Source organism: Echinops telfairi, unplaced genomic scaffold, assembly GCF_000313985.2.
Source record: "Echinops telfairi isolate 266 unplaced genomic scaffold, ASM31398v2 ScPeMD7_33;HRSCAF=127, whole genome shotgun sequence".
NCBI lineage: Eukaryota > Metazoa > Chordata > Mammalia > Afrosoricida > Tenrecidae > Echinops > Echinops telfairi.
In genome coordinates, this window is record NW_022103930.1 from 157,406 (window position 1) to 168,868 (window position 11,463).

Below are 11,463 nucleotides of genomic sequence, written 5' to 3' on the forward strand. Positions count from 1 at the left end.
TCCTCTTTAGGTCTCGTCTAATAACCTTGTTGCTAGGCCTACAATGTTTTTGCCAGATTGGAACAAGATTGTCAAGGTTAATGCAGATTAAGTAGCTTGCCCAACTGGATGTTTTTTCATTTTTAATGAGAGAGTATTTCTGGCTTTCAAAGTCATAAGAAGAATGGAAAGATCTCTAAAGATCTGTTTTCAGCAAGTATACTGAATAAAAATTGAAATGTAGTGGAAAAGTTCCTTTACATAATTGTGATAACACACTTTTATCATGATCACATTGAACAAAATAATTTGAGATAAAATCTCATATAGTTATTGAGAAATGAAAAATAAATGATCAAATTAGCTAACGTTTATACTCCGGAGATTTTAATAAATGGGGCTACATATTGAACAAATCTTATTATTTGGAAAATTATAATCCATCATGTTCCAAACTTCATATTGTATTTATTCTTTAGATAAGGTGTACAGACAATACAAATAAGGGAGTCCTCTATCTTTTTGTTTTGAGCATTCATTGGTCAAAGTTGTCTCAAGGTGGAATATGTAAGGAGAGTGTAGATTACAAGTTACAAAATTATGCAAGGTGGAAATTTGTTAAATCACAATAAAATAAAATCAGTTTGTTCTGGAAACTCGGTTGCTAATAGGATGCAACAATTAAGAGTCAGTAAGAGAAAGGTAGGACATTCCTCTTAACCAGCTTGTCAGAAATTCTGTGAAGGACTGTCTCTAGCTGTAGACAATTTACACTGACTCCACAATTCCACTTGTGATAAGAATTTGATACATGTATACAGACATCACTGAAAAAGGAAATCACAGACTGATAACTTTCATTATCATATGTTCAAAATTTCTCAACAAAAAGTTAAGCCAACAGGATGTAATAGTATTTTTTTAAAAAACACAATACATCATGATCAATTAGGATTCATATCATTTACGATAAAAATACATTTGCCCGGTGATCAAGTTCAAAAGGGTTATGAGAGAAGCAGAGGTAGAAAATACAAGGAGGAGGTGGGTAAGTGGGGTTGCATTAAGGGGATTACAATGAATGAGATGAAGCAAAATGTGTATGAATAGTTGGATGCACAACTGATGATCTGCTCTATAAATCTTCACCAAATTTACTATAAAAAATAATACAAAAAACCCCAACTGTCATTAAAATACTTACTAACTGCCATTGAGATGATTCTGAATAAGCGTGAACCTATAGGACATAGTAGAAGTGCCCCTGTGTGTTTCCCTATAGGAATAGAAAGTTTAATCTTTCTCCTGTAGACAGAGGTTACCAAGCCAAGAAGCCACCTTCAGCATCAATTAGGACAAACATATATTTTTTAATAGAGTAGCTCAAAAACTCTAGAAATCAATAGGGTTTTTTTTGAAGCAAACTTTCAAGTTTATTAAATAGGTCACAAAAATTTTCAAATAGAGAAAGCAAAAACAGTGACATAGTATTTGATAAGTGTCCTATTAAGTCAGAGGCATTTTAATATATGAGGAGGGGGTACCTAAAAAAAAAAACGATGCTCATTTGTTTTTGTTTTTTATGTGAGGGGCATAGTGCATTTAGAGTTCATTCTACATGGTCAGACTGTTAATCAAGTTGTCTATTTAGAGGTTCTGAAAAAATTACATTACAGTGTGCAAAAAAAAAAAAAAAAAAAGGCCTGATTTGTGGCAGACGGGAGACTGTTTTGCCACCATGACAATGCACCTGCTCACACAGCCATCTCAGTGCGCCAGCTTTTGGCAAAAAATAGCATGCCTCTCTTGCCTCATACTCCTTACTCACCTGACCTCACTCTGCAACTTCTTTTTGCTTCCATGAATGAAGAGGAACATGAAAGGACAGTGATTTGACAATGTAGAAGAGGTGAATTAAAAAAAAGAGGCAAGTGCTGTCAGCCATCCAAACAGATGAGTTTGAAAAATGTTTCCAAGAATGGAATTGCAGATTTGACAAATGGATTAATGTAATGGAGAGTTCTTTGAATGTGATAAGGTTGTTTTGTAAAAAAAATTTAAATACATAGCTTTGAAAAAAATCCATTTTTGAAGGGGTACCTCCTCATATATAGACTGAATAAACACTAACATTGATATCCCACTGAGAGAGGGATAGAGAGATATAGAGATGTGTAGATGTATAGATAGAGAGATTTATATCATGTTAATGTCTCACACAGGTGTAGAAGAGGGCAAGGCTTGGCTGGTTCCAAGTCCGTGAGAAAGACGTGAAGCTAGAGGTTTCTCCTGCCTCACGTACTTTCGAAGGCTGACGGACTGAAGATCATCGTCTGCACCAGAGGCTGCAGAGGTGGATGAATTCAAGACAACTAGTTCAGACAGCAGGCCACTGATGGCTCCTGGGGTCCACAGACAATACGGCAGCTGCTGACTCATGTCCAAAAAAATGGAGGTTGATGAGCCAGATGAAGTATCCAGACACAGAAAAAAACAGACAAACCCAAGTCTGTAATCCCACAATGTCCATTTAAAAAAGAATTAGGCCACATGCCTAAGGAAATTGCCTATCATTAGATCAGGGTTGTGACACAAATAAGGTGTTTAATTAAAAGTAATCTTCTTTACAACTGCTTAGCTATTCACTGCAAATTCCATTATGTTCATTACATTGTATTAGGTTACATAATGGGGGAAATCAGTAAACCTCAATTGCTAATCCACTGATAATCTTAGTCCAGCTAAGTTTACATAAAACATAACTATCACAAGCACCTTCCTACAAAATCAAAGCCTCTTTTAAATCTACAATACCTGTTCCCACAGTGGGTTAATCATTGGGCTGCTCATAGGAAGACTGACAGTTCAAATCCACCAGCTGCTCCTTGGGAGAAAACCAAGGCTCTCTGCTCCTGTATATGTTTATAATCTTAGAAACCTTAGGAAACAGTTCTACTGTCCTATAGGGTGACGGAGTTGGAACCAACTTGCTGGTAGTCAGTGCTAGATAGGTGGAAACGTGGATATATGTACTAATTTACTAATCTAGAGGAGCAGTTTCTGAAAACAAAACAAAACAATCATGTGAAATGGTTCGTTGAAGATAGGAAGTACAATTCAGCCCACACTTATCTTGCTCATGGGGTAACCTGCCCCTGCTAAGATTAACTAGCAAGAAAGGCCCCGTGGTCTACTTCTAAAAATCAATCACTGAGAACCCTTGGGATTGCAATGGTCCAATTTGTAATTGATCATGTAATCAGTGGTTCTCAACCTTCCTAATGTTGTGAAACTATAATACAGTTCCTCATGTTGTGGTGACCCCCCAACCATAAAATTATTTTTGTTGCTACTTTATAACTGTAATCATAACTGTAATTTTGCTACTGTTATGAATCGGGTGACCCCTGTGAACGTGTCATTCGACCCCCAAAGGGGTCATGACCCACAGATTGAGAAGCGCTGATGTAGATGGTACAGGACCAGGTGACATTTCATGCTGTTCTACATAGGGTCACCATGAGTGTAGTGCCAATTCAATGGCAGCTAATTTCAATAATCATACCATCCAAGCTTATAACTTAAGATGTTAATCTCATGGACATTCCATGACAGTTCTTCCAAGCGCTTTTTCAGTTCTAACTATGGCATGGGGACAGTATGTGACCTCCTCTAACTTCATGTGGGGACCATTTAGCTTCCATTGAAAGCAGAGGTCAGACATGTCTCCACTCACACCTTTTACCAATTTTGAAAGCCACCATTCTACCCACAACTTTCTAGGTCTCGACTAGGTTCGAGAATTTGTTGCAATAACCTCACAACATTCAGATAATACTCACATGTATGGAGTTTATTAAGGGCGTAACTGCTAATAACTTATTATAATGCAAAATCAAGAACATTCAGGATAATTTTGTTTAAAACAGCCTCCTCTCAGTCATATTCAAAGCCATGCCCAGGTACTAAGCCTCTTTGGCAAGTGTTCCAAGTTTTCTTGGCTCTAGACTCAGTCCTGTGGCTTCTGCTCTGCTGATTAAGTGCCCAGTGTGCCAGCAAGCGTCCTACCAGAAGGCCCTCCTGTACTTACTCAGTGATCTGGGAAAGTCATAGTGCCATCTTTTCTAAGTCTCCAGATTTTGCTACCTTTGTTGTAGCAGCTTCTCTATTACCTGGGAGTCACAGCTCTGCCTCCTGAATCAAGAAGTTTCAGCATAGGGATCTCAAGGGTCCCTCTAGATTACAGACTCTCTTTCTTTCTTCCATTCGGCGTTTTATTTGTTTCGATGCATTACATCCCTAGAAAAAGCCTAGGATTTTTCCTCCCGTATGGTTTTGCTTGGCGTCCTCGTGGTCCATGATGCCGGCGGCGGTCGTCAGCATGATGAATCCAAACTGGTGGGACTGGAGCAGGTTGTTCTGCCACTTCTCTAGATCTTTGAGCTGCACTTCAAATCCAGGGCTGGTCACTCCACACTTGTTTAATCTGCCCGTGAGGTCCATTACAATTTTCCCAGGTCTGTGATCATCAATGATTTCAAATTCAGCAAGAGAGCCGTGCTTCATCATCACGGTTAGAAACTGGAGCATGGCCTAAGAACTTGGCGCTTGTCTCTCTTCTCGGCATTACTGATGTTCTTGAGAGCGTTGGGGAGGCGAGGATATTCTTTTTTTTTTTTTTAACATTTTATTAGGGGCTCATACAACTGTTATCCCAATCCATACACACATCAATTGTGTAAAGCGCATTTGTACATCGTTTCTCAAAACATTTTCTCTCCATTTAAACCCCCGACGTTAGGTTCTCATTTTTCCCCTCCCTCCCCGCTCCCCCCTCCCGCATGAGCCCTTGATAGTTTATAAATGGGTATTTTGTCATATCTTGCCCTGTCCGACGTCTCCCTTCATCCACTTTTTGGTTGTCTGTCCCCCAGGGAGGAGGTCACACACGGTTCCATGTAATCGGTTCCCTCTTTCCTACCCATTCTCCCTTTACCCTCCCTGTTTTGCCACTCACACCACTGGTCCTATAGGGCTCATCCATCCTGGATTCCCTGTATTTTCAGTTCCTATCTGTACCAGTGTACCTCCTCTGGTCTAGCCAGTCTTACAAGATAGAATTCGAGTCATGGTAGTGGGAGCGGGGAGGAAACCTTTAGGAACTAGAGGAAGATTGTATTTCTCATCATTGTTACATCGCACCCTGACTGGCTCCTCTCCTCCCCCAGACCCCTCTGCAAGGGGATCTCCAGTGGCCTACTAATGGGCTTTGGATCTCCACTCTGCACTCCCATCATTCACTATGGTAAGATTTTTTGTTCTGATGATACCTTACACCTGATCCCTTCGACACCTCGTGGTTGCATAGGCTGGAGGCGAGGATATTCAATGCGCACCATTAGGGCCGCACGGAAAGAGCTGACTCTTCTTTCTTGAAGGCACTGAGATCACCCTTTCTACCTTGGAAATGGCTCATTTTAACCCTAGAAGGATGGCAAAACTTGCCAGTTCCCTCCGTAATTATATGGTCCCAAATTAGCAGGGGCAATGCCCCTTTTTGACATTGTTACCAAGTTACCCAACCCCTTATACACAAAACAATCACTACTATTGAGGCCTTCGAACTGTAGTCAATTACATGTTGGGCTGCAACCACTTGGTCAGCCCCTTGGGCTCACCAGTCACTGTGCAGGGGAAAAGATGAGGCTTTCTGCGTCTATAAAGATTTACAGACTTGGGACTCACAGGGACAGTTCTACTCTGCCCTCTAGGGTTGCTATCTGTCCGGTCCCCTTCGTGGCCTAAAAAAGATCACACTATGTTCCAGTGATGCACTCAAATCCCTAGCCTTTTCTCATCTCTGGAATTCTAAATGTTTTCAATATTCAACTATCTACTTGACATCTCCTTAAATTGAAGTCGGTTTGGGTGTGTTTTTTCCCCCCCGCAGACGTATCCTTATTTTTTCTCCCTTAGTAGATTCAGACCAAGTGTTAATACCACACTATTCACCTGATTAGCATGCCCAACACCACAATGTTTCCTTAGAGTCCTCTTTTTTCTTTCAGCCTTACATCCTATCGATCACTTCCACCACTATGACACCCGTCCAAACTGTGTTTCCTCTCGATCACTTCAGTAGCCTCCTAACAAATCTCCAGGCCTTCACACTTGCCTACAATTGGGGGCAGAAGGGTAATATAGCAGAATATGAATGATTCTACGTTCACGACTTTGAATATTAGCACCACTATTTATTGGGATTGAAATTCTTATTAAATTTCTTAAATTCTCTAAGTCCCTATGTCCAAAATGTTGAATTGACACTATTAAAACCAAATTCATATTTTTTTCCAAATTCATATTTTTAAGAATTAATTAATTCATATAAAATCTAAAAACCAAACTTACTGCCATGAGCCAATGCCGACTCATAGCAACCCCTTGTGGGTTTCCAAGACTGTAACTGTTTACGGCAGTCGATAGCGATAGCCCAGTCTTTCTCCTGCGGTTGCTCAGTTTTGAACTGCTGACCATGAGGATCACAGCCCAAAGTGCAACCACTACACCAAAGTATCAAATAACATATCCAGACACCCTAAGGGGTTACAAGTTGGGCTAATACCTACAAAGGCAGTAGTTTGAACCCACAAGCTGATCCATGGGAGAAAAATGAAGGTTTTTGCTACCGTAAAGATTTATAGCTTCAGAAACCCAAAGGACCAGTTCTACTTTGTCTTATGGGGTTGCTATGAGTCAGAATTGAACTGAGTGTAATGAGTTTCACCTCCCCTTCTTTGAACTCAGTAAACAATAGATTCTGTGCCCCCCCCCCAGTGCTTTTATGTGTTCATAATTTTCAATTTAATTCTATTTAAAAAGTTGTGTATTCTAGTAATAAAAAGCTTAATTCAACTATCACAGCATTAGTGACATCTGGTGGAAAACAGAAATATTACACTGCAGTATTATAGCTATTCTGAGCTTTCATGTTAATTAAAATAAATTTTAGATATTAAACAATTACATGAAAACATAAAGGTGATGACAAATTAATATCTATAAAGATGTTAGTGTGCTAATAACTTTTACATCTGTATTCTAAAATGTATAGGTTAAAAAACATAAGAAATTTGAGTACATTCTAATAAAGAAAACAACAGTTATGGAGCATTTGACTTTATTTGGTGGGAAGAATGATTTAAAATGTAAGTTTAGAGTCACTATGTCAGTGAATCTCTTGTCACACCAAAATTTATTATGAGGTGTCCTGAGAAATTTCAAAGAATATATCATTGAGATAAAATAGAGAGATATAATTTGAGGTACTTCAGGTGAAGTCAACAAGCAATATTGTTTTATAGGTGAGCCTAAAATAAATATCACATAATTGCTGAGACTGGATTTTGAATATTTATGACTAAAAGAGCCACTGTCGTCTATGACAGGCAAACGATAACCATTGGATCAGATCCTGTCCATCCCCTAGTTCTTGCTATTGGGATATAGCCGTGCTTGTTCACTCGTATGTCGTCTGTTTGCTTTTGAAATACAATGGCAAACTTGAGTTGGCACAAAAGCCATATGCCACTAAACCTGAACTATTTACTATTAGCTCTTTACCGAGAATGTTTTTCAAATGTGGGTCTATACAATCAATGTTATCAGGCATTCATTCATGTTTCCCTTCTTCATCTCCATGTATACTTCCCTGTCCCATTGATGTTTGGCTCGGCCATGCTACCTTTGTTAGTGAAGTGTGGAAGAAATGTACACTGTGAAATTTCTGAAGCTGTGCCGAAAGCGTCCATCTCATGGCATAATAAGACATTAGGAATAGAACTTTAGCTAACCTGTAGACTTGAGAATAAAAACGTGTTGTTGATCACCAATGGTTGTTTACTATTTAGCAAATGTCAACTAATACATGAGACTGCTATACCTCTGTCTAAATATTCCCACGAAGGCTTGACTTCTCAGAATGAAGGATTTTGAAGACCAGACAGCTAGCTAAATCCCTTCTGGGTTCTATTTCAAACGTTGATGGGTTCAATGGGAACACATTTTCATTCCTCTGCCTATGGTAAGCAAAACTGAATCAGAATCCAGGCCAAGTACAGAGGAGGCCCACAGGTCTCCTGGAATCTCAACATCTCAAGCTTAACATAGGAATAGACCAAAGAACCTACCCACCATTGAGCCAATTCTGACTCATGGTGGCCTTGTAAGAGAGTGGAACTTCCCCTGAGGGTTTCCAAGACTGTAAATCTGTACAGGAGTAGAAAGCCTGTTTTTTCTCCGGTGGAGTGCCTGGTGGTTTCAAACTGCTGTCTTTGTGGGTAGCAGCACAGCCCACAACAGGGTGTAGAAAAGCATACACCAAGCCCACTGCCATTGAGTCAATTACATAGAAGCCCTTCATAATTCCTAAGGTTTGTTTTGCTTAAGTGTCATTCCCCTAAGGTGAGCCTCACGGTGTAGAAAGGGAGTGGGGCAAATCCATTTGGAGTTATAGCCCAAACTGTTGCTTTCCAATCTAATTTGAACAATAAAGCTTGCATAGTTTGACTCCTCTTCAACACCAATCTGTATATAGCTTAATTGATACATAGTCATGCAGCATCAAAAAAGACCTGGCATTTAGAACACTGCAATATAAATAGTAAAAGGCAAATGTAAAATCATCAAAATTATCCCTGTAAACAACATCAGCTGAGATATGACTGAAGTTAATATATGCTCAACCTTTAAAGCTGATGCTTGTTTTCAATATTTCTTATGCTCAGACATTTGGTGCAGTTCTCGAACTGCCTCTTAATCCATGTACAGGTTCCACATGAGCACAGTGAAGTGTTCTGGAATTTAGTCTTCTCAATGCTGTCCATAGTTTATGATCCATAGTCAAGTGAATCCTGCCTGAACTTCTGGCAGCTCCCTGTCAATGTACTGCTGTACCTCTTGTTGGATGACCTTCAGCAAAATGTACTTGCATGTGATATCAGTGATTTTGCTCTATAGTTTGCACATTATGCTGTCACCTTTTTCTGAAATGGGTACAAATAAGTCTCTCTTCCAGTTACTTGGCCATGTCGCTGTCATGTGAACTTGGCATAGAAGAGTGAGTGCCTCCAGTGCTTCATCAGCTTGTTGAAACATTTCATGGGTTTTCTTTCACTTCATGGAGACGTGTTTGGGGCTAATGCCTTCAGTGGAACTTGAACTTCTTTGCTCAATACCACTGATTCTTGCTCACATGCCGTCCCTTGAAATGGTTGGCAGAGCGAGTCTGTGTATTCCTCCCATCTTCTTTTGATGTTTCTTCATCATTCAGTAGAATAGAAGCTTTGCTCATCGAATTCCATTTCATACTGCAACTGGCAGCTTGAATTATTCATGGTCTTCCCACAGATGAAGTCAGTTTGATTTCTGTGTATTCCATCTGGAGAAGCCCAGGTGTATAGTTGCCTTTTGTGATGTTGACAAAAGGTATTTGCTATAAACAAGTCTCTGGTTTTGCAAAAATCAATGCTATTCCTACCTTCTTGTTTCCACCTTTTGCATTCCAATTGCAACTAGTTATCAATGTACCTGGATCGCATGTTTGATCGATTTCTTCAACTTCATCCTGAATTTACATATGAATAAATGATGGTCTAACCTCCTGGCCTTCTTTCGTCTGATGACATCTAGCTTCCCTACTCACCATCTCTTCCCACAGATGTAGTCAATTTGATCTCTTTGTATTCCATTGGAGATGATGGTCTTCCAAGTTCCAATTGCCCATAATTATCAATGCATTATGATTGCATCTTTGATGAATTTCAGACTGAAGACTTGGTGAAATTCTTCAATTTCTCATCACTAGCTTTAGTGGTTAGTGCACTAATTCGAATAATGGTATTTGACTGGATTTCCTTGTATGTGCATAGAAAATATAACAAAAGCATTGTACCTCAAGACGGGTTTTAAAATGTCCTTTTTGACAATAAATGTAACACACCATTCCTCTTGAATGTGCCATTCCCTGCACAGTAAACCATATGATTCTGATTCAAAATGGCCAATACCAGTTTACTTCAGATAAGGTCTAGGATATCCATTTCATTTCTGATGACTTCCAATTTTTCTACATTCATACTTCGCCCATCCCAGGTTTTAATTACTGATATTTGCAGATATTTCTTCTGTGCCCCATCAGCAAGTGAAGACCCCAACGACTTTCTTCTGCCCACATCATTAGTTGACTCTACTTTGATGGCAGCTCTTTCTGAATCATATTTTCAGTGCCTTCAGATGTGAGGCAGCCATGGGGCATCATGGTTATGAGTTGGGCTGGCAACTGCAAGGTCAGCGGTTTGAAACCAGCGCTTTCTACTACTGTAAAGCAGTCTGAGAAATTCAAAGGGGCAGTTCATCCTGTCCTATAAGATTGTTGTGAGTCGACATCAACTCGATGGCAGTGAGTTTGTTGTGTTTTTGGTTTTCGGACCTGAAGAGCTCATCTGCCAGCATTTTATCTGAAAAGATTCTGCTACCATTCATGCAGTTTTCATTGGCCAATTCCTCAGAAATGGACTTCCAATTCCATATTTGTAATTTGTCTTAGTCTGGAGGCTCTGCTGAAGCTGTTCACTCAGGCTGACCCTACTCCTTTTTTGAAATACCAGTGACACCGCTTCCAGGATCACAGCAACATGCCAGCTATGACAGATACACAAGTGCTGGAGCACTGCGTGGTGTAAAACTACGAAGGGCATGCATCAAGATCATCTCATCCCATCATAGTTATTCAATCTGTTTGCTGAGAAAGTAGTCAGAGAAACCAGATTATATGAAGAACAGTGCAGCATCAAGAGTGGAGGAAGGTTTATAACAACCTGTCATATAGAGATGACACAATCTTAGTTGGTGAAAGTGAGGACTTAAGGTATTTGTTGATGAAGATCAAGGATTGCAGCCTTCAGTATGGATTACAACTAGATATAAAAACCCAAATCCTCACACCTGGGCTAGTAAGTTAACATCATGCAAAAAGTGAAAAGACTGAATTTGTCAAGGATTTCATCTTGCTTGGATCAACAATCAATTCTCATGGAAGCAGTTGTTAAGAGATCAAAGGAGTATCAAAGAGTGCCAGATCATTAGAACAAAGTAAGGAGGCCTGAGTAGAGGCCCAAAGTCCATCTGCTATCTTAATACTTAACATGTACATATATATATATGTACATTGGCCTCTGTCATGTTCATTATGAATTAATATATTTACATAGATACATGCCTATAGCTATACCTCTCTAAATAGCTTTTGCTTCCTATTTTTTTCCTCTATTTCTTTTCACGTTCCTCCTGTCCCACTATGAAGCTCACCCACCATTCAGCTCTCAATAATTCCTCTCAGATACATTGCATTTGATTAAACCCCACCAGGCATTATACATCCTCCTCACCATCAATTCTGATACTCACCTTCCTGACATGATGGGT

General features: G+C 39.6%; 1 pseudogene; it reads right to left on the minus strand.

Annotated features, from left to right (window-relative positions):
• Positions 1–4,278: 4,278 nt before the first annotated feature.
• On the minus strand, positions 4,279–9,728 carry LOC101643262 (annotated as a pseudogene).
• Between the last annotated feature and the right edge of the window lie 1,735 nt (positions 9,729–11,463).